The 25260-nt window shown below is 40.5% G+C and overlaps 1 protein-coding gene across 8 annotated transcripts in view; it reads right to left on the bottom strand.

Moving 5' to 3' along the window:
* The window catches only part of shank3a (SH3 and multiple ankyrin repeat domains 3a), a 222227-nt gene extending 198547 nt beyond the window's left edge, over nt 1–23680 (bottom strand). For 4 of the 8 annotated variants that reach the window (XR_009925324.1, XM_062421366.1, XM_062421369.1 and 1 more), the window contains exon 1: nt 23492–23679. The gene's annotated coding sequence lies outside the window, so the exon portion shown is untranslated. Of the gene's footprint in view, nt 1–23487 lie in introns of all 8 variants that reach the window. The other 4 variants (XR_009925325.1, XR_009925326.1, XM_062421367.1 and 1 more) reach the window with 3 other exon arrangements.
* Nucleotides 23681–25260: the final 1580 nt, after the last annotated feature.

Genomic DNA, 25260 nt, shown 5'->3' with positions numbered 1-25260 from the left:
TGTGAGATTTATTACTTTGGGCTATATCAATATTTACTTTGTGTGAACTTTAGGTCATTCAAATTTCAAAAACAAATGTTCATGCTCAAAGTATATTTTTTTTGTGGTGGTAACGGGTTAATTTCTAGTTAAATGAGAAATTATCTTTATGACAATTTACAGTATCTTCTGGTGTGCAGAAGCTGTATTATCTGTAGGAATCTCTTTTTCGGAGCTATGTCCTGTACACCTTCATGACATCAGCAGTGACAGATGTGTTCATACAAATAAGAAAAACCTCAAATGTCAAAACATGTCTTTTACCAGCTGCATGAATGCCTCACACAGTGTCATCTGCACACATACGTACTCTCACCTCAGACACAGCTATCTGATTCAAATCAAATTAAGGCTTAAGTAAGTGACATCCCCACTGATCCCTGAGGTCCATCACCTGTTTGAGGTCTATGACAGAGACAAAACAGGATAGAGACAAACGAAGAGACACAGTGAGTCAGGGAGGGAGAGAGGGAGAGAGAGAGTGATAGTGCTGCTGTGAAAGGCAGTTGATCTGCAGTACTGCCAGAGCCTTTGGTGTCTGCATGTCAAATGCCAATGTACTCCATAGGAATACGATAACGAGGGCTGCGCACAGAGGGAATGCCAAATGAGATATCAAACACAGAGGAGAGCTCAGAAACACAGAGCACAGCACTGAGCCATTTAATGACATAGATGGAAAGGCTGCCTGCCTACAATGTACCTCAATGCTTCTCATTCATCTGGGTTGTGACAACACAGAAAATGTTACTGGATATGTATATAGTACAATAACATAGGCTATTTTTCATGTTGTTTTCCGTTATAGTCCCATGATAATGTGTCTTTAACTAAATTGCATTTAGCATTTAGTGTCAGGCATTGCCCCATAATGCTGATAAAAGTCTAGTCTATGAAAGTGCCATGGAATTTTCTTCCAGTTCAATTTTAATGTCTTCAAACTCAGCACCTCAACTCCACCTTATCAGAACTGGCAATACTTTGAACCAGCATTATCAGATTTTTTTTGGCCACTTTAATAGAGTGCAGTGAGCTGTAAACCCAGAGACAAAACAGTAAAACGCTCTGTGGAGCTCATGACCATCGACTGTATAAAAATAATGGACGTAGTTACTGTGCTGTCACCAATTATTTTGTGGACCGGCGTTTCGAAGGTTCTGGTTTGGTATTGTGACCGTGGCCATCTTTGATGTTTGGAGCCAAAGTAATGAGAAGTGACCATTAAGAGGAGAGGGTGGAGCTGACCCTAAAGCTAGCTGGTCGCTCAGTTAGCACCCCGCATTGGGGTCAGCCCTATGTTCCCACAGCCTTATTTTCCCACAGTCCTATGTTCCCCATTTCTAAGAAATGTTCCCACCATCAAAATTAGGCCCTATGTTCCCACAGCCCTATGTTTCCCATTTCTAAGAAATTAGGGCTGTGGGAACATAGGGCTGTAGGAACATGGGGCCGAGGGAACACAGGACTGTGGGAACATAGGGCTGAGGGAACATAGGACTGTGAGAACATAGACATGCTCCTGTTACATTTACACTCTTGGTAAACTGAGGTAATGCTAATGCTAATTTCAGCTAGCGAAAATCAGGCTTATACCATTCAAACACAATGTACTTACCGGAAAAACGAAACACCCGACTACTTAGAGGGTCTTTTAGTACAACCAAACGCTGAACAAGACCTTTTCTCTGCGACCACAATGTTACAATTAGCTTTCATGAATTAAAAATACACTGAAATAGCGACAGCAAGGGCCACGCCTACCAACGTTGTCACCGCGGTAGCAACTTCTCAATCACAACGTAGCCATGCCTGAAAGCATATCCTGCTTTATCGTCAATGTACCCACACATACAAACAAGCAAAATGCACAAACTCATGACTGATGGCAAAAGTAGTGGACACAGTGTACCTGGTCACCTTTGTTTTTACAACCCCAAAATAATTAAGGAAATTGTCAAATGTACTCACTGGTTAAGAGTGGAACTTGATGGAACTGGATGGATTTGGGGGCAGTGTAACCCAACAGGCTTCACACTGTCTCTGTAGCTGAATTGCATGTAGGGGAGAACTGGGTTGGTTGTCACATGGGTTGGTTGTAACATTCATCATATCTCGGCCCCTAGAGGGCGCTGTTAAAAAGTGTTGGTACTGAAAGTTTCAGAATTTGGGTGAGATGTTACTTCAGAGGTCATTTCTGGAGTAAACCACTTGACATTGAGGTGAGAGGACATTTAGCGTTTTTCATGTGAAATTGTAAATATCCAGCTCTTCAGTGTTTCTCTTCTAGGCTTTTACTACCAACCCCACGATGGGGACGGTTGTCACAAATGCACCAGACATATTTCACGGCCCACATCTTTTGAACAGAATCAGCTGAAGGAGAGTAAGACCACTCTATTCCTACTTGACACTTTAGGTTTTCATTACAAATTAAAAGGGAATCTATTCAGTATACAGTTTATGAGGAATTCAAAGGAAAGTAAAAAGTGTGTCTACCAACCCCTTTCTCCCCTACTGCATCCTAAGCTGAATGCAATGTGAAACATCCTAGGAAAATCCTCGAAAAACCATGATCAATTGTAGATTAACTATAGTGAATCTACTGGAATGTGATGTGAAGAAACACACACTAAGAATTATTTCAATTTTCATCAACAAAAAATAATTATTTTAACAATGTTGTAAAATACAACAAAATGAACAAAACACACCAACCATGGTGTAAGTAAATGAGAAGTTATAGTAACTTAACTTGCGCAACTTTTTGTTTTTTAATAATAAGTAGAACAGGCAAAGGTTAAGGTGAAAGGCAAAAATAGCATCAAAAATTTTAACATATAAGCCAACTTGTTTTTACTGTTGAGTGGTGTGTGAAGGTAAAGTTAAACGAAAAAGACATTAGACCCTTCATATAGCACCTACCTGCTACTCAGCAGTGCTGGCTCTCCCTGCATCACCCTCACCACTGTTAGCTTCCAGCTCAACTTCATCTGATCTCTAATATGAAAGCAGTGGACATGAATAAGGCAGTGGCGTCACTAGGCCTATTTTAGGGGGGCTTCAGCCCCCCTAAAATATTCTTAAGCCCCCCTAAACAATTTTATGTTCATTTATTAATTCTTTTTTTTTTTTTTTTTTTTTTTTACAAAAAAGGGCAGACAAATTCAATATAATGTGGCCAGAATATGAGTTCAAATAAATAATCATATAACCAGTCATTATCAACTTAAATAAGATCATAAATCTTAGTTTCCCTTCCCTTCATAGCGGAGGGTAGAGAGTCCGAGTCAGTGCGTCTTTATCCAATCCATTCCACTTGTTCCTATAGAGCACACTCACATCACAGAAATCCAGTCCACGTTTTCCAGGTTGCACTCTCTACTTGGGTACCTGCAGCATGTGTGAGCGGAGCATACAGAAGCAACTAGAGTAGCATTAGGATAAGGTGACCAGACGTCCCCGATTTCCGGGGACAGTCCCCGTTGTGGGTGACCTGTCCCCGGTCAAAGCTGTCCCCGAAAATGTCCCCGATTTTGACACTGATTGGGGGAAAAATGCGCGCAGATAAAATTACCAGTTATTACGGTAGCCATTTAACGCATCTCCAGAGAAGACGTCGTATGACGTACAGACGTCAACAACAATCTAGAGGCGGCAAGAAGGAGAGAAAAGTAGACTAGCGGCCGCGATAAATGCCATGGTATGTTGTGTATGAACTTATTTACTTTGTGTGAACTGGCAGTCGATTTGGCTGTGTGTGTGTGTGTGTGTGTGTGTGTGTGTGTCTGAAGTGATGTAACGTTAAAGTAAGTATGATTGTTTATCTGAACTGAAGACCTGAGACTCGTTAAAATAATGGGTTTTTATTCATTAATAATAAGTCAATGTCTTCTTCTTACTAGAGGTGTATTTTGTTGTGACTTTTTTGTACTATTTGGCCCAGGCCAACGGCTGCAGGAACTGAATCAGAATAATACAGATAGAACTGATCATAAAGCCATTTAGCTTATCTTACACATGTGAAATAGGAGACACATATATGATTACAGGAGAATTAAGATCAAACAACACTCAAGTATATGACTTGAGTGTTAACAATATATTCTTCAATATATTGAAAATATATTGTCTCAAGTATAACTGGTTTCAATATTAGCAACTAAACTGACGCCATAGCGGTTGTCATGGCAACTAACATAGCGCCGTAGCGGTTGTCATGGCAACTAACATAGCGCCGTAGCGATCATCATAGCAACTAAGCTAGCGCCGTAGCGATCGTCATTTAGTGCACTTTACATACAATAATCACATAGAACGCCAACCACACACAAATAGTAAACTCACCCTCCTCAAGGACGCACATGAGCACACAATGACACATCTTATTACACTTTGCCACCCTTAAAAACAGACAACATTCTTTGATGCTTCCACCCACCAAGTAACTGCCAATTGTAGCCATGTTATTTTAAAATGGTGTACTTTGTGAGAACACAGTGCTCTTTTTTTTGCATACAGTTTTCGATAATACATGTGGGCTCTTAATGAATAAGAAGCATTGGTTGAATACGGCACTGTAGCTATGTGGATTTTTTCATTTTTTGTTGTTGTTAATGCTGTAAACATACAGTACTTCCTGTGTTTGTTGTTGTACTGTGTTAAAAATGTAATGGCGGCCTAAAACATTTACACAGTAAAGTATCTCTGTTAAATCTGTCCAAGAAGTGGAATAGCAGTTTCTCAGTTTTTGTTAACTGTTTGTGAAATTAAACGTTCGCTCACATCCTGTGCATCTCCTGGGGGCTAAGCCCCCCCTGTCCTTAAAACCTAGTGACGCCCCTGGAATAAGGTATAGAAAAATACTGATGGGAATGTCAAGAACAAGCGAAAAACACACAGACACACTAACTCCTTTCTAGGTGTGGGAGATGTGTAACATTACTTGTTTTCAAGTTACACGGGTTAAGTTAATAGAAAAAACATGTTCTTTTACAACCATAGTGTATTTAGTGTCAAATCGCTTTTTGGAAAGTCCGCCATATTTTTGCCAGCCAACGTTGGCTTATAACGTTAATAGTAACAACGTTTACCTAGAAGAGTGTACTAGTTGTTGAATCACAACATCAGCTTAACATCAACATGTCTAACGTTAGACAGAAAATATAATTATCCTTCTGGACAAAATCATTACCAACTCACATTTCCTTTCTTTCTTTTCTTCCCCATGAGAAAGAAATGACTTAAACTGAGCTGCTGCTGTCTTTTCATCTTAACCTCCTGTCCTGTCGCCAGCTGTAGGCCGCTGCCTGTGTTTCCCGCTTCTGGGGGCGGGCTGGTGACAAGACGCTGTATTGCGCTTTCAAAATTAAAGCGAGTTAAAGATTTAAAGAAATAATTTTAAAAAATAACTTTTTTTTGCGGAATTCAATACGCAGGCAGGACCAAAGCGAAAGTGTTTAAAAAATGTGATTGGGCCAGACCAGTCTCAATCGGGCCGCTGATCTACTGGTTTTATGGGCCAGTCAGACCAATATAATTTTTTTTTTAAAGTGTCGGGACTGTCGGCCCAAATAGCACGTCGGCCTACCGGGAAAATGCCCTGTATGCCAGATGGCCAGTCCGTCCCTGCTTCCAAGCATGTAAATGGTAAATGGACTGTACTTATATGGTGCTCTTCTAGTCTTCCGACCTCTCTAAGCGCTTTTACACTACATGTCACATTCACACACATAGGCGCGTGCTGATAGCAGAGGCTGCCTTGCAGGGTGCCAACCTGCTCATCAGAGGTAACGAACATTCACACACAGTCACAAACTGTTGGCACAGCTGCCAGGAGCTATTTGGGGATAAGTATCTTGCCCATGGACACAATGGGCCAGATGCAAGAATATGTTCGTATTTTTCTTCTTAAATCTGTCGTACTTTTTTCGTGAGGTGGAATTTACGAGTGTGCCACGTCGGATTCACCAAACACTCGTATCACCAGGAAACAGTCGTAAATGACCTTCGTAAACATGATGAATCCCACCTGTTCTAAATGAACGCGCGTTCCCGAGAATAGTAAATTAACATGAATGACGCCCCCAAAATACCATATAAGGTCAGACGACCGGCAGGTTGTGGAGAAGCTCTGTTCATGAAAATGGCACTAAAGACTAAGAATAAGAAATTTACGAGCTCTCAGACTGAGGTCCCGCTCTCAGAAATAGATCAACAGAAACACATATTATTATGTAGTGTGTAAGTGGTGGAATTAAAGGTCCTGAGAAAGACAAAAATGACCTGTGCTGGGAACGCTGTCTCAGCTGTTGCGCGTAGCATCACAGAAATAAAAACAAAAATGACTGAACATGAATTATACCAGAGGATGTCATCAGCCAGGGAGTTAAACTATTACTTCGATAAGCAATATTTCAATTAAATGAATAACAGTTATTAATAAATAGTCAGTTTATATTGTGGAAAAGTAACTGTGGACAAGTCAATTTGTAGTTTCGGCCGCTAATATTTATGTTGTACGCTTGCATTATATCATAGTTTCAATTGTCAATTTAAATGACTGATATATCTACCCAAATTGTTAAATAGCCTACTTCTTTATACTAAATAGACTAATAATTTTACAAACAGAGTAATGTCATCATGATTATGGATTCAGAAGTGCAATTTAATGAACGGGACATAGTATACACTTTCCCCCCCTTCTCTACATCCCCTGTAGTTCACACCCATTACTCAAGGGTCTCTAAAGTACTGACAATATAATAATCGCTCAGCCTGCGGATCGACATTATTCATTTCTCTGTTAAGTGGTAGTCAGCATACAGTGATGTTAAAAAGAAAATCCAAGTCAGTTGATTCTGAAGCTCAACTGTTGATGTTACACCTGCTGCCGGACTGCTGTCAGCACAGACCTGCTAACACCTGGGATGACAAAGCAGGGCAAGCCGGCAGAAGAAGTTGGAGATGAGGGTACCCGTGTTATGTGTTCATTAAGTGATTATCATATCTTTCTTATAGTATATGATTGAGTTCCCCCAAAACACATGATATCGTTGGCACACTGCCATTAGACAATTAGACAGTAACAGTCTTTTTTTTTTTGCTTTGGAGGACTGCAGGTTGGTTGTGCGTGACAGGTACGACAGGTCTGCATCACTCGTAAATTGTGTTCGTACCTAATTCATAAAATCACATCACGAGATCATGTGAGAATCCATCTTGTCGGGCTTCAAGTTATATGCTTGTGTCAAAACCGACAGTAGTTTGGACCAATCAACGTCCAATGAGGATTCTCATGTGATCTTGTGAATCCGGCTGTCTCGCACCAAGGTAGGATGGTGACAGACTGAGATAGACAGATGGTTCATCCAGTGATCTGTCATGTATTTTTTCAAAGCACCTGCCCTTTTCTAAACAGTTTACAAGGACAATTTCTCAGATGGTACTGTATAACAAACCATCTGGCACGTCAGGTTAGGTGATATGTGCCTTTTGGGGAAAAAATTAAAACATTTGGGAGTCACAACTCTAAAACATAGCAACATGGGTGAGGGTTAGGGTTTAAGAAATGTAGGGTTTGACAAAATCTGAGAGAAGTACCTTTGCATCCACAAACACCCTAGTATTTTCCCTGTGATTGAAGGTAGTTTGCTATGACAGATTCATGAATATGAATCTTCAGTTTAAGAACACCCAACAGCTCAACTCATTTATCTCCTCCATCTTCTATCTGCTGTCAGATAAAAAGAGAAACATTATAAAAACATTTATATACAGTATTAGACCCCAAAGAATATTTCTCAATGCATTGTACTCATCAATTTGAGTGCTGGGGGGGAACAAATAAGAGTCAACTATTTACAGCATTAGGGGAAAAGAGTGAAAGGGGATGAAAATTCTTCAGGTCCTACTTTCAAGCACTGTCAACCTGTCTTTATGAAAGATGAACTGGGACACTTCGAAAATTGAGAATCATGGTCTACTGTGTATGAATTGTGTGTGTGTTTGTGTGAGACTGTGTGAGTCTGTTTAATGCTTTGTATTGTGTGTCTGAGAGGGACAAAATAAAACAAGAGAATAATGCTGGGCAGAGGATGCATTTTTGCATTTTAAGTTGATGTCAAACTAAGTAAGTCACAGGTGACACCTGTGTATAGTTTTCACTGTACATGCCTTTTAAAATACACTGCAAAAACAAGGAAGGGGACTGCAGAGTGATAACAGCTATAACTATTTATCATTTCCATGTCGTCAGAGTTGCCTAAAAAACAACAAACCCACACACAAACTAGTCATCTGAAATTTCCTACTCAGCCTATTAGCAAAGAATTACAACATCAGACCTGAAATGCTGAAACTCCACAGCTGGCCTTTAAAAATAAAATGTTATTATGTGTATGTTATCGATATCATCAACAACACCACCCTGTTCAAGACAATGTACCCTGGTCTACACACCCTCAATGGAAGGCCGATGCCATTCCTTTACTTCCTGCCTACCAGAGCAGAACAATGAGTGTTACTGACCTTGGGTAAGACAATATGGACGTAGGGTTACTGGAGGGTCACATGTAAAGGATAGGCCCAATTCTGCCTTTGATTATAATCCTACTTGGTTCTGATGGCAGCCTGTAATAAGGCAGCCTATGAGAGAATATGATGCAGTTTAAATGCTATAATGACAAGACGCACCATGCCCTCTCAAACGGCTCATAGCAATGATTCAAATGCACTCTGTGTCATATATCAGCATACTGTGATGTTAGTGCTCAATTGAACTCTGGCTCCATAAGGAAGTCGAGTGAAAAGGTTGGCTTTCTGAGAGGTTAGCTGTTAACCAGTGGGTCAGTATATGGAGACAGATGACTTTAGGGGCCCACTGTTAGCCTTGGCAGCAGATTCTCAACAATAGATTGGCGATGTTAACTGTAGGGCTGTAATCTCCCAGTCGACTAGTTGATTTATTGGTCGATACGTTCTGGCTCGACCAAAATTCTGATTGGTCGTTTTTTTGGCGTGTTAATTTCATCAGGTGGAAAGCACTAATTGCTAATGGGGGTGTTTTCAGAGAACCCCTGTTTCACATGTAATAGTCTGTCTTCAGAACACCCCCCTTGTTTTCACTTTTTTTGGATTAGCTCAACCCACTGGAGACAGATTGAAGAAAGTACTAGAAGGCCTTGGTCTGGTGGTTTGCTGAATATTTATTTAATTGTGAGTGATTAATTTACAGTCAGTCCTCCTCTACCATGTCAAAGACATCGGCAGTATGGCAGCATTTTACAAAAATAGATAACGGACGCCCGCAAATGAGACGTATTCTCCCGGAATCTGGAGTGAACGAGTAAGAGTGCGCACCAGAGAGTGACAGCGCGTGTTTGTGTGTCTATAAATGCAGCGCGTGTGAGAGCAAAGCGTCCTTATAACTCTGTGTTGCCGCTTATTACACCGATCGAACCCCCCCGCCCCGGGACAGACACCTAGTGTAACCCCCCCCCCCCTCGGAATGGACCTCCCTGAAATGACTTTCTGCAGGTTGGGATGTCTCAACATGGCATATCACCTAAAAACGGTAAGCTAACTTGTCTGCGTTATGTTGCCCCGTCTGTTTTGAGTAGGCTATATGAACATATCAGAATTGGCATATTTCATATGTCATATATGTCATATTCCTCAACAGTTCTTGTACTGATATCACTAGTTGACATAGTACTATTTTCGGCAAAATAATTAAGTCAAAAACGATTTAATATACTGCAAATAGCCTACTAGTTTTTTTTTATTATTTATAATTCATTTAGGCGGACAAGGCTACCAAGTACTGCGCAGCTAATTAATCTACCTATTAACCCTAACCCTAACCCCCCCCCCCCACGAGTCGATTTTTAGTCGAAATTTCAGGACTTCAGTCGACCAAGATTTTCTTTGGTTGATTACAGCCCTAGTGAACTGTTTCTCTACTGCTTGCTTACACACATGGGACCAGAAACACAAACACATACAAACCATCCTCTGTGCCGCCTTGGCAGCAGTAACCCTGTGGGCAGTACCACAGTCCACCCCACCCCAACCCTTTCTTTTTCTCTTCTTCTCGGTCCTCTCTCTCTATCACCATCTCTCAAGAGCTTTGCTGGACTGTTGCCCAGCAGGCTGTGGAAAAGCCCTTTTACAGCTATAGTAAAAACAAAAAAAGTAGAGGAGCTGATATAAAGGGCAAAAAGGTCTTAAGAAGGGAGATGATGGAGTGAATAAATGCTGAAAACAGAATGTGCATACTTACATAGATGGAGTAAGGACTTCAGACTTAATCACAACATGGCAACATATTCAATTAATCATTACTACAAAACATGCTACAGATTGTTAGTTGAGATGCACAGGGATGAGACAAGAGAACATCTGGCGTTACTGGTGATGGCCTGCATTTTGGAAGTCATTTTGTCATCTTCTGTGTATAAATGATAATTCAAGAACTAAATGGCAACAAAGTCTGCAGACATATCATATTAGTTTTAATTCAGTACCATAGTCCTTGTCTGTTCCAAGAAGCAGGTTAGATAAGATAGAGTTAGATAACAGCTGAGAAAAACCTTAGGACATGCAATAAGTTTATTTACATTTGTCCAGTTTACAATTTAGAGGGGTTTCAGGTCTACTCAGCAAAGTAGTCCAGGAAATTTAAAAAAACAAACCTGCCTCTTAAAACAGGCCTATGCTAATTTAATGACATTAAGCACATTTAAACATGAATGTATGATCTATGTTTTATGTGTACATGTGCATTGTGACATTATTGGCATGTGTGCTGTGTGATCCAGCAGCTTGGAGGCCAAGACAAATTTCATTTATTTTATGAAAGGGCTGGAGATGTTAATGAAGTGGGATCATTGTTATTGATCTGCAAGTGCATACATACTGAGAAGGATGGTGTTGATGAGTGTCTATACTAAGGATATTGATCGGGCTCAATAGAAACATGCACAAGATAACAAGAAACATTGATCACAGTAAACAGGGGAGACACAATATCATGACATCCTTCCTCTGTGAAGTTTATATTCCACACAGTGCTATTGACAAGACAGTCAGTGAGAAATAATTAATGAATTGAGAGAGAGAGAGAGAGACCATCATGCAGATGAGCAAGAGAAGGGGGTGGAGAGATGGAGAGAGATAGATGGCTTACACCTGGCAGGAGAAGATTGATTAATTGTTTATGATGGTGAAAAATTGAACAGATACTAGAAAGGAAACACAGGAATAAAACGACAGATGAAATGATTGCCAGAATAGGACTCTGGATGTTTGTGGATGAGGATATGTGGATGAAAGGCTGATAAATATGAAAAATGTGCTATATCAAATTTGAGAAAAATAACAGAAGGTTGAAGTAAAAAAGAGGGAGAGATGAGGTGAGGAAGTGAGGGTTTTGGGAGACGGAATCATAATGAACCAAATCACAGTACTCATCTCCTGGCTTTAAACCAATCCTAGTGTCTTCCTCTATTAATCCATCATCAACTGTTCCCACATCCCTGCTGCCAGGCTGGAATGTGTGTACTCCTGGGTGAATAAACAACCTGATAAATGAAGGTCAGAACTAGACAAAGTGCCCACTCTCAAAACTGTTGCTGTGGGGCCACAGGAGCCAAGTAAATAATTCACTGACCTGCAGAATGGGGCGTGCGTCACTGTTTAAACAGGCATATTCTGTCTCATCTGTAGTGTTATCTTAGTTCACATTTATATGTTGGCTGGTTGAAATAATTAATGTAAAAGAGATTCTATTTTGTGTCCACCTTGTCTCAGATGCACTGCAGTGTTTATGATAGTCACCAGTTTTGATGAGTGTGAACAGCTGGTGGTGTAAATAAATTGGACTCTACTTTGTTTCACTGTGTGTGTGTGTGTGTGTGTGTGTGTGTGTGTGTGTGTGTGTGTGTGTGTGTGTGTGTGTGTGTGTGTGTGTGTGTGTGTGTGTGTGTGTGTGTTTGTTGTGCAGTAAGATAGGTAGCTTGCACTGCTATGCAGCTCAGTGTTCAGCCATGCAGAACACAGAAACAGTAATCAAACAGAAAGGAAAAAACAACCCACCATGACTACAACCTGGAACACCTGCTATCACACATTTGACTGGGCTACAGTTGGTCACACACCATCAAGGTTTTGCTATACAAATAACTGTAGCAACCTGGTAATATAGTTACCCATTAGTGAATGACACCCACTGAAGAGGTTTTGGGTTTAGCAAATACCAAAGAACTATGCTGCATGAAGAGAGGTTTGACCATTCTAATCTGTGTTATAGATAGACACTGTTGAGTTATGTGGTCCTCTCTGCTCTTTAGCTAATTAAAAATCAATTTAAAAAGCATGTGGGAAAAGATATCTAATGTATTGGAAAAGTTGATGGAGCAGTGAAACTTAAAAGTTAACTAAATAATCTCAGGTCTCAAATCTATCTATTTGTCCTCCAGATGAACAGTTGAAATATTCTTAGCACACAACTTAATAATAATAATTGGTTAAAAGGTCAAAATGGAAATTAACACAGTCATCCCCAAGCAGGTAAAGAAGAGCACAAACCCCGCTGAGTCCTACCTGAAATGAATTTTGATTTGGATTAACACTGATGGAGATAATTATATAATATACGTGGGGTTGAAGCCTTTTTGAAGGTGTTAACAGCTCTCACTTGGGGTGCTGAGACCACCGTAGCATAGCTTCAACAACGTTTGCTGTTGCACAGCTTGTCTCAACAAACCCACCACTGCAGAAAGCGTCAAACTGAAGTAATTCTGACACGGCTGTCACCAAAGCTAATAAACAAGGCTTATATGCATGCTAACACATATTCAACAACATATTCATATTTACTTGCACACATACAGACATAGACACATGCACACACACACTCTCCTTCGCTCTACACCAGTAATAATTGCTGATTAGCCTTATCAGCATCATCAAGCTTTAACGCATCACTATGGGGTAGATTACATAGACAACCATATCCATGATGATGATAATGGAAATGGAGAGTCCTCATCATCAGCCATAAAACAGACTCTGATTACAGTCATTATTAGTTATGATGACTCGAGCTGATTAATAATTTAAATAAGTTGATAGGTCTAACTAGGTGGAATTCAATGCTTATCAGTTTAATTAAATATATTTCTGTAGCTGAAAATAGTTTCTATTTTAACAGTGTTTAATCGTTTAATTTGTCAGTACTAAGTTACAATATTTTTTTCAGGCAATCAAAGAAATTACAAATATGGTTTCAGTTCTAACTCAGATTAACTTTTGTTTGGACAGCATTACTTTTTATGTGTGCTTTTGTGCAGGAAATGTGTGTGCGTATGCATACGTGTGTGAGTGTGTATTGTCCCTCGCTGACAGATTGGTAAACTAGCAGAGCCAAATGAGGTGCTTCCTCATTAGCCTCATTAAGCTGAACCCTTGTTTTGCTAATTGACATAAAAACACTTGCTTATGAAAGAAAAGTGAATGAATAGAAAAGCTGACAATTACCTACTGTCCCCTCCCCGAGCTTTCTGTCTTACTCTATATGTATGTATGTGTGTGTGTGTGTGTCTGTCTGTGTGTGTGTGTGTCTGTGTGTGTGTGCGTGTTTTATGAATCAGAGCCAACAGATGGATGCCTCAGGCATTGTATGGATACTTCATTCATCCAACATGATTCAGTCATTTGTTGATGGCTAATGTTTTCTTTTTTCTTTTGCACACAATATCTCTTTTACTTTGTTACAATTAGTGTAGGTTCTTATTTAAATTTCATCAATGATTATGTATACAAAAAGGGCATTTACTCAAAACGTCAAAAAAATCATCAAAGAATGACTGCAATTTTTAGGAAGATTAATCTTTAAAATTAAAAAAAAATAAAAAAAAAATATTTTGGTATTTTGCCTCATCGGGCAGTTGAGAACTGTAAGTGAAATGATACTGGATACAGCACCAGACAGTGAAATGCTGAATGCAAACAGCATGCATGATAATGTTACAGGCAGAAAAAAAATAGGGGAAGTGAACAAGTGAACAAAAAATAACATTTGTGGCAGCGCAAAAATGAGCTGACAATGTTATACGCTGTGGGTCGGTATATAAAAGAAATAAAAGAGGGTTTTGTTGATTTACCCTCATGGGAGGCTCTTGGTCTACTGAACATAAGGAAGAGAAACATGCCTGCTGGTTACCATGGAGACTCTGCAGCATTTCTGAGAGCGACAGAGAAGAAAGCTTTTGTCAGAGAATTTCAGATACTGTGCAAACACACTCACTGCTTTGTAAGTCTTACTCACACAAACACACAGACGCACAATAGATACCATATCAGGCAAATATGAAATCAATATTTGGAGTGATATCCCTGCAGAAATAAAGAATCGCTCAACACTTCTAGTAGCCTTTGACTGACAAGCACATGCTCACACACACTCTCTCGCTCACACACACAAGGGCTGTGATGGTGACAAATGCATAGGAAAAGAGCTGTGGCGAAGAATGAGATTTTCGTGGGAAATGTTTAATCTCTTTCACACATGGTGCCAGATGACACTGCACAAAGACAGACGAACACAAACACCACACACACACACACAAACATAGAGCTCACGGTCAGAGTGAGGTGTGAATAGACAGTGAACAGGCAATCTCTTCTCCTAATAGGACAAAACATGTAGTTCCTGAACGTGGAATGATTTATTACTCATCCATCCTTGCTTGGATAACAAGGTGACTTCATGTAACCGGGTAGGGAAAAAAAGTGACAGCAGTGAGTCACATTGTACTACGTAGAATTTGAGTGGCATGTCCTAAGCCTCTCCAAAACAAAGCAACCCTTCAGCAATGTCGACCAAGACATACACAGACAAAGACACACACGCAAACATTGAGGCATGCACAAACATCCCGGGTGAGACAGGGAGTCGAGGGACTGGCCAAGGAGTGTCTTTGCTTGACATTTCTACAGGATCCACACAGAGAAAAAAAGACATCAACCAGGAATGAGTCTGAACAACCAGGATGTAAGACAGGAGATCAATGAGTCCCATTTGTCCATCAATGCCTGCTAAAAACACTGTCGACAAAGACTGGTGGAAAGTAGTGGTACATTTCTTTAATTGTTGTACTTAACAGGAACTTACTTACTGCTTACTTACATATTTCAATTCCCCTACATTTCAGAGGGAAAATATTTAAACATTATTGTCTTGATGCACTTTTTCAGAAGGAACACAGTAGGATAGCTAGAAATAGCTCCACCTCAGTGTGCTGAAGCATCAAAATTCTGCATAAATGAATGCATTACTAGGACAAAAATGGTTAGACAATACACCATTGTTTATACACTCTTGAAGGAGCCTAAATTAGATAATCACTATTAAGTAGCATTCTTGCTAGTAATACTACCATTTTGAATGCAAAAGAGTATTGTACTTCCACCATTTCAAAATAGTGGCAAGAGACCTTCTAATAGAAAAAAGTAAATAAAATGCTAAATAAAAAATAATAAGGTATCAGGTATCATTTAGTTATCTGTCTAATGATGATGATTGTCCAAATATTTAATCAAACGGTTATATTTAAGAGGTACCCTGCTTAAAATAAATAATTATAAAAGACGAAAAGCCATACCTCTTTGGTGAAGGTAATGCACAGTCAAGTGACTAATGTACCAATGTACTATATCGTACAGACATTATGGAGAATAAATACAGAGATGGAGTTAGTTTGGTGAACAGTTAAAGAGTGGCTGTGCCAGTTTTGGTGAACTTGTCTTGCCAAGTGTCCATCTTTGGGGAGATGAATGTCAAGCTCTGAATAATCCCAGAAGGTCCTGTTACACAGACAGATAAGCTTATCTTCTGACACCTCCCCTGTGTATCTGTGAGTGCGTGTGTTTCTGTGTAGGCATTGCTTTTTTATGCTCTTACAATTGTCACGTATTTGCATTGCTCTGTGCATTCATGCGAGGATGCATGTTTGTATATATATATATATATATATACACTACTTGTCTGTGTGCGTGTATTCACTTATCCCCTTGGTTATCTATGGCAAAACCCCTATCTGAATCTTCATCCTGGGGAATAAGCTTATTAAAGTCAGCTGTCCCAGCAGTCCAGTGCATCAAAGACTACCAATTACCATCCACATTACAAAGACTGCACCAATGTAAATTAATGTGTAGTTCTGCTTCATATCCTTTCAACCAGGGTTTGTCAGACAGTGCCATGTACAGATGAGTCTAACAGGACTTTGATTAACCTGACTGGGCTTCAATAGGGAAAGATACAGGGCTATAACGCAGACCTGAGTTCCTCAAATCATTAAGATGAATACCACATGAATGATGACAATAAATTGTATTCAGTATTGATAGGATTGTGTGATGTTGACAACTTACTGAAAAGCAACATGGTTTATAAACTGGGAGGTTTATACACAGTTAATGGTCTCGCTGACTGACTGTATATGTCAGACTTCCACTAGGTGGCATAGTTTCACGGTTAACACACAATATTCTTGTGAATGTCACATTGCCCTTTTTTAAAAAAAGCAATTACCAATATAATGCTTTGACATTCTGACACTGGGAATTCTCCTACATATTAAACCAACACTCTGCTGTAAATTTCAACAAGTTTCTTGTTGTACGGACATCATATTTACCAAAGAACTCAAGCCAGGACTTGTTGAACTCACATTTTTCACGATTGAGTGTGAGAACACTTTCTCTGAGGAGTGTGAGACCACTTTCTCTGAGGAGTGTGAGACCACTTTCTCTGAAACTGTGCTTGGATGTTGTTGTCATCGCTGTGGTTCTTCACACCAGAGAGACCTTGCAGTGTTTGGCCTATGGGATTTTGAAATACCTCAGCTGTGGAATATATGCCAAAACTTGTTTGTAGTGCCTCATTCCAAGGTGAGTGGTGAATGTAGTGACGTATCCGCTGTCTGAATGAAGCTGTAGCTGATGGTATCCAGCTTTCATATCCAGTTTGGAAAACACAGTAGCTCCATTTAACATGTATCACCTCGGCTTTTATGGCAGTGATGTGACCTATCCCCTTTTTTGGTGTTAGCTTGGGACATGTTAAGGTGCAACAATAGGTTGTGTTCTGTTTTTTCACCTGGTGCAGTTATGTGATGGACTTTCTTAGGGTGTTGGTTACCCTTGTCTTGTTGCTAATGTTAACTGTGTTAATGTCTTTCAATTTTGAACAGTGTTGTCTTGCAAAATGGTTTAGTTTACCACAGGCTCTGCATTGTTTGTTTCTAGCAGGACATTCACCATTGTGAGGATTTACCTCTTAATCCCTGTTTTTCTGATCATCTGCTGTTGTTTGTTGGGTGCTGTTGTTTTGGATGCTTGTCCACAGTCATTTAATCCATGTTGACTGTAGCTGCTGTGCCTCTTTCTATGCCAGTCAATTCAGACATTTCAAGTGTTCCTCCATGGTCAAGACACCCATCTAGGCTTAGTTCAGGCTCCCTCAGTACTTTTCTTGCAGTCTGGATGATGCACAGCTTTGTATGATTTGAGTTTTGATCTCTTTGATCCATTTGCATTTAATTACATTACATCAATTTTCAAAACTTTGGACCCATTTATTCCAGTGAGGTCTGACCATACACTGCACACTATATAACGATTGATACAGCGAGGTGTGACGGCACACATTAGTTTGCACTGTTACTTTTTTGAAGCCCAGAGTTGCAGTTCATAGATGGTGCCATCGTTTCCATTTGGAGCCTGCACCTTTTAAAATGAGGATTATGCAGTGTTGCCTTTCATGCTCTGGAAATATTCCCTGCTACCTCTGACCAAAGCAAATGCTAGCTTACTGGAAACACAGAGTGGTGCACACTTGAGCTAATATTAGCTACCCTAGCTAAATGATGCTAACATGGCAGTGGTAGAACCATTTGGGTCCGACAGAGCCAGGGTCAGTTTAAGTGGTGGGAGTGCAGCAGTGTTTTTGGCCATGCTTGCTGCGGTGTGCAGACTACCATTCATGTTTGTTTATGTTAGCTTAGCTAGCTTAATTTAGCCTCACTCATGCACTTGTCTGTCTTTCTCCCCTCTTTTTTCTATGGCAAAACAGTGGTATCTGCGCAGTACTTCAAGGTCTGCTTTCTCTTTCTCTCTGTCTCTTTTCCTCATGCCTCTTCACTTGCTGCAGAGCTTTCACCAGGTCGCTATGGTAACTTAGGTTTCCTGCCAAGATCACTTCCAATGCACCAGATTTGACATTCCTCTTTAATTCATTGCCTCCTTTTCCTCTCCTGTCCATCAATCTATCTTCCCTACAAAGCAGATCAAAAAAACACATTAACTCTTTTTTGTGGCATAGGAGTTACATTTTCTATAAATTTATAAATCTTCTTGTTTCTGGAGCATCTATCACGATAAAATACCAATATCAAACACATCAGCTCCACCTTTATCTGTTGATATATATTAGGGATGCTCGATATTGACTTTTCTGCCGATATCCAATATTCCGATATTGTCCAAATCTTTGCAAATTGCAAATTTACTATCCGTAGGACACACTTGGAAATAGTTCCAAACCACAGACATAAGCCCCGTTTCTGGAGGCTGGACCTTTACAGGAACGTCCTCTCACTTGGTCCTCTCAGCTGTTGTGTTTCCATAGCAGAGTAGGACCCAGATAGGACCCACCGGACCCTGGCGGTGACGTCACAGAGGCGACTCACCGACAACATAACAGAGAAAACGACAATGACCTTGTTTCTGGTTTGTGTGTTCGTGTACATGGTGGTGGACGCTGTGAACTTGTTAGCCACCCACGAGTCTAGCGTGTTGTTGTTGTTTACGTCATCAAGCGCGTTCCCCGGTAAACGTCCCATGCTGCAGTCATGCAGGCTCGGAAATGCTGAAGCCTACAGAACAACCATTGATATAAAAACCTGATACGGATACTTCCCGACGTTACATTTTTAAGTAAATATCGGCCGATAAAATCGGAGGGCCGATATTATCGGACATCCCTAATATATATGATAACAATAAAAAATAATTAGCTTTTATCAAGAGAAAAGTTAAACAAACAAATATGCACACACATTTTCTTTCTCTCAACTCATATACTCACACAATACATAAGGTGTGCTTGTTTGTGCTTAATTTCCTATTTTTATAGGTATAATTGTGTCAGACGTTTGGAGATTAGAGCTCCAGTATGAGTATCATTATTGAGGTGTTTTTCTTCACTGGTTTTTCTGAGTGAAGGATTCTTGAGGGTCTCCACGTCAACAGGGACATCAAACTCCTGGTGCTTCGCCTGCCTTGAGACCAAGCAACCTTAATGTCAGTAACTGTGTTGGGACACCATACAATGATTTCTACTTACTGTACTAATTCAGTTCCTTGGAACTGACTGAAAACACAGCACAATAAAGGAAACAGCCTTTTCCGTGCACGACCAGTCATTGTGAAGATTGCTATGATATCTCCAACAGTATGCTTTGTATAGCTTTATGTCTTTTTCTCCATTGTCTGTCTGTTTGTTGTTTGAACATTCTGACATTTGTATTAGAAATACTATAGGTCTGATCTGTGTCTTTTTCTGAAAAAAATACTCAAAAAAGTATTTGGTGAGTCAAGACAGTACAATTTCTAACTTGATGGTTGTATTTGTTTGTTTATTTGGTTGTTGTTTTTTTTTCATTTTTTTTTCATAAAAATTAATTTATAACCAAATTTAAAACCACTTCATAACCTTCACTAGAATGGCTATTATTCATTTTTTCCTTACTGTAGACACTAAAAAAATGTGATTATAATGACTTTCACTGCCACAGATTTAACAAGGGACCTGAGCAAGGCTGGTAATTTCCGTTGGAATTGTTACGTGACAAATTTACATATTTCCTTGGGATTAAAACCACCAAAGATCTCTGCAACTTCTACAAAGCACATCACCAAGTATAATTAGTTATTTCTGAATATTACTTAAAGTATAAACAACAGTAAGGTTATAGTGGCCGTTGTGTTCTGACCTTGCTGTCCAAAGCTGTCACTTAGCAACAAATGCTGTACAGGACATTCAGAGGGCAAAAACAGAATGAGGGACACACTTAATAAAAGACACAGCAAGCACTGACCTATACATGCACTGAAAGTTCCCCAGGAGCATCTGTTGTGAGATCAAACCACATTCTGAGGTGAATAGGAAGACAGACCTACTGAACACACGCACCCAAGCATGCACATGCGCACAACAGGATCCCATTCAAATACATTCACTTGCAAACCTTACAGCAGCCATCATAATTGCAAGTGTTACCTATACCCTTACAGACACCCTGTCCTGAATTCTGATTTATAGCCTTTACCCCATGGGAAACCATTTTACTAATGAAGTCTGGAAAACTCCCTACATGCAATCACTTTTCTTGGTTTTCAATTGTAGTAGGGGCATGGTGACTTCACAAGGACAAGCCCCCTTTCTCTTATTCTCTGTCTGTCTGTATTTCCCTCTGTCTCACATTCTATATCTCCATCTCCTTCACACAAACAAAATTCCCCACCAAAGTGTTATTCTGTACAATAATTACTCCTCCATCAGCCTGCCTCTCAACTCCAACTCATTGAGCTATTGGCTGATGGTTTAATGCTACTGAGCTGGCGTCCCCTACTGAGTTAGTAGAGAAGACAGGGGTCTGGACCTCTGTCCGGCTATGAGATTAGAGGCTATGAGACTTTTGCCTGGCTATGTCTGTCCAGTGACCACTTTTGGCGAAGCAGAGACAGAAAATGAGTGCACAACTTGGACCCAGATCTGATAAAGAAAAATACATCTGAGAGATGTGACGGAGATTAATCAGGATGGTAGGACTGTGTTTACCTTGCCCAAATATGGATGTCAGGATCCAAAGCTATGCAGTTTATTTGCATGCATGCTAGAGTCAGTCTATTGTTGGTCAGTAGATGTGAAAACAGTTACCATTACAGAGTCAAATCCATGCCAGTAAAATGTCCATGTTTGTTGAAAATGGACTTTGAAAGGGATGACATGGAAGACCATATTTGGGAACACCCATAACTGCATCAGATTTTTGATGTCTTACTACACTATGAGACTGGATTGAGCATAACTCTGATTCACACCTCATGCAAACACAGATATGCCTGCTGTATTTATTTTGGATCTTTTTTCAGCCTCCACATTGAAAAAAAAGTCCAACTTATAGGCCAAAAGACCAGTAATGAGTTTCTCTGTTTTCTTTGTTTTTGGCCAACAGCTGAATCATGATCAGAGTGAGCATACTGCTAAGGCACAGAGTGGAGCAAAGGAACTGCTGCACAGATGAGAGACATTTTTCTAACTGTATGCAGAGGGCAACACTTCAAAGACAAACCCTCAGAACTCGGCTTCAACACTGTTAATTAGGTACGGCTGTTTTATATGAAAACAAAACACGTTGATTCAATCAGAAACTTAATATGCTTCAGAAAGAGACTGTAATCATCAAATTCCTATTATTACAGTTATTTTCTCCCATTTGTAATGCTAAGCACTGCTGAGATTGAAACTGTAACAATCATATTGTTTTATATGCTCATCTATCGTTTTCTGCAGTTGGATTTACTTCACTCTTTGTGTGTATGCACATTTGTGCATGACTGCTGTCTGTCTGCCTCTTCTGCTGTTTGTGTGTTTCTATCAGTCTGTGTATCCCCTCCATCTAACAGTTCTGATGCACATTTACTAATGTCTACATTTATGCTGCAGCCTTACAGGCAAACACTCTCTATTCTATTTCTGTGGACAAAATGCCCCAGAGCAGAACCTGTGAGATTGTTCCACATCTCTGCAGCATGTAAAATTGTGGCTACTCAATCAATGTCCAACTGAGCCTTTTTTCCCAAACACATACAGTCTAGCGAGTCCTTTTTGCATGTAAACAGCAGGTTATGGCTGTGACTAGGCCCTCCATCAGCTCCATGATAGCTCAGGCTGCCTTTCCTGCTCTCACTGATTATAATGGAGCTACTTAATTGAGTTAACCACTGCTGAGTGAAAAATCAACAATCAAAAAACAACAGTGGTTAGATACTGTAGCTTTAGCACTGAAAGCATAAGTGAAGTGTGAAGCCCGGTTGAAGACCTCACCCCATTGAAGTCTGTTACACAAGCCTCAGTCACACGACAGGACTAGCAGAAAACCACCACTGTAGAATGCCATCATAAAAATTAGTCTCACCCACATCATGTCTCTAAGTGATAAATCATTAGAACACAACCAGGCAGAGAAAATGTAATCTCATGCGTCCAGGTGGTACAACATCCATTCGAAATGAAATGATCTGCCACATTTTAGATACAGAGTTGAAGACAAACTCGTCTGGGATAAACATACATTGCACATTTGTCTCAAAGAACTTCAAATCTGAACAACACATAAGACCTTTTATGTTTGGACACTCATAGAACTAGTATTACAAGGCATGACCGTTCTTGTTTAGCTTTAACATGTTACCCTTAAAGGAGGTAACATGTTAATTTGCTTTTGTACATCCCTACCCATGCACATGTATACACAAATAACAGCTTAACCACACAACAACATGATCCAATGCAAGGTCCTATGATAGAGAGAATGTAGTGCTGATGTTGCACTAAAATTACTTTACAAAATAATCCATGACTTTATTAAACCTCTTGTTCTATTGATCTACATGCACAGTTATTACAGTAGATGTAAGCAAAACTTCTCTCATCTACCTGCAGTCATGTTGTTCACCAGGCTAACAAGTAATCAACAGTACCATCGCAAGCACATTCAACTCAAACTGACTGGTTTCATAGTGGTCTTGACATAATAGAGAAGAAAGATGAAGGCAGAAATATGAAAAGATACATGAAGGGAATTGGAGCAAGATAATAAAACATGTGGCCCAGTGATGCTTTACTCAAGTGCATTTTTGAGGTCATGCTAATGTTAAATGTTGAATCAGCCCTTGAAGATGGAGGAAAAGAGGGCAGACACGTAAGGTAAGCGAAAGTGATAGAGACGAAACAACAGTGAAAATGAGAGACAGCAAAGCCAGCGGCAAAGTCAACACTGTCATTACAGTGATGATTAGATAGGCAGAAGGGGTGAATCAGGGAGCAGAGACACTAAACACCTCAAAACACAGCTTAGAGGCTCTGACATGACCTTCATGAGCTAACCACTATGCTGCTGGGACTCACATGAACCTGCAAAAATAAACCAATAACAAATAATTACAGGGTAACCTCCGGATGGTATACAATATCGTGTCACAGTGCCAGATTCCTCTTAAAAATATATTTTTATGACAACAGATCAATTTCCAACACATAAATATGTTCCATTACATCTCTTAATAACAGAACAATATGCTTCAATCAAAGTGTACTTACAGTTTAAATTTGAGATCTAATACCAAAGAAGCACGATCACCTGTACAGCTCAAATGTTCTATTTCCAATCGTTATCTCAGATAGTTGTTGTTTTCTTCAGTTACAGTTGAAATATGCAGCTGGAGTCAATTTTAGTGACAGCTGAGGTCTAATTTCAGTGCTCATTTAGCCCAATACTACTGCAATACTGCACTTAACACACACAAACACACACACACAATTTAAACCTCCCACAGTGGTTGGCCATAAGTTCACTGACCGCAGGGTATTTCGCAGGTCTCCACCCCATGTTTGTAAGAAATGTAACAGCAGTGAATAACACGTAGGGGGTGGGTGGGTGTGTGTGTGTGTGGGGGGGGGGGGGGACTGACTCTCACCCCAAAGTGCTTGTCTCATCCATGATAGGAAGTAGAGACAAACAGTAATTTCAGTTCAGTTCAATTCAATTGAACTGAGATATCCATTATTTTATAGATATCAAAAGAAAGACTACTGACAAAAAATAATGAGGTGTCAAATAGTAGGCATAATAATCGAAGCTTGTGAAGTGCAGTTCTATATCGTATAGGCTACGTCTTCTAAGAGCTATCGCTGTTGGGTTTATCCCTCGCGCACCTGCGCAGTCCTGAGAAAAAATAGTCAACGCCCACCCACAGGGGGCCCCACCTACACGGTGTATAAATACCCGTGTTGACCTACAATCAGCTCCCATTTTCTTTCAGCCACCAAGCTGCAAGTACTTGAGAAACTATTCTACAGAAAGAGCCCTTACTGACATCTCCCAAAGACCAATACATTGCTCGGTTGGCAGACCGGATCCACAAGTGTGCCTTCCAAGCCTCTGCTGCGACGAACAACACCGCCCTGCTGGTTTCCAGCATTCTTAAGATTGCAGCAGATCCTCTGATGCATCCTGAACTGGCCACGGAGCTGGGCAACGCGGCCAGCGCTGCCCTCACTCTCTGAGCTTGTCCCGCCGTCTGCATGGCCCGGCAGGCTGCCTGGGCAACTATGCAGCATCGTCGCCTGTGGCTGGACCAGACTCATATCCCCGAGGCGTCGAGACATGAGCTCCTCGAGGCTCCAATCCATCCGGACGGATTGTTCGGACCTCGTTTTCGAGCCATGGTTGATTCTATGAAAGCCACGTCGGAGGAAGCCAAGGCTATCCGGCGTCATTTCAACTGGAGCGAGCCGCCTGCGCGCCAGCAGCGCTTTCATGAGCGTTGCCCCTATAGTCCCAGCGGCGGCCGGTAAGACACCGAGCAGCGGCGGAGCCGGAAGCGACCCCCTGCAGCTTCGGGAGCGGCGCCTCATCCACCGGTCTCCTCCTTCACACCGGTGCCGGCCTTCCTTCCCACTCTGCTCGGCTGGTCGGCAGGCTTGTAGATATATGCTATGAATTGGCCACTGCTAAAATATCAGATAAGGGGATTAATTACTTTTTTGTTTGTTTCATATAAATATGTGGTCCTATGTGTAACAATTTGAAAGCAGTAAGCTTGTTGTGTAATAAGAATGCATCCCAGCTGGAAGACAGTTTACCCTGAAGTGTAATTAAATAGGTAGATTCTTGATGTGTGGATGAAGAAGGAAACCAGCGTTGACTCGTCCCACTTGTATAGGTTAAAGGTTTATTATTAACAGGAGATCGGGGTCAAACATTCAGTCAGAGCCCTGACCATCCTGTGTTAAACGATGCAGAACTAACCATAAAACCCCCACAGGATGTCTGGTGATTGTGTAGTTTCAGAAGAAGGGGGTCACAT

Source organism: Scomber scombrus, chromosome 6, assembly GCF_963691925.1.
Source record: "Scomber scombrus chromosome 6, fScoSco1.1, whole genome shotgun sequence".
In the NCBI taxonomy this organism is placed as follows: domain Eukaryota; kingdom Metazoa; phylum Chordata; class Actinopteri; order Scombriformes; family Scombridae; genus Scomber; species Scomber scombrus.
The sequence above is the reverse complement of the archived record's forward strand: the minus strand, read 5'-3'. Positions and strand labels throughout refer to the sequence as shown.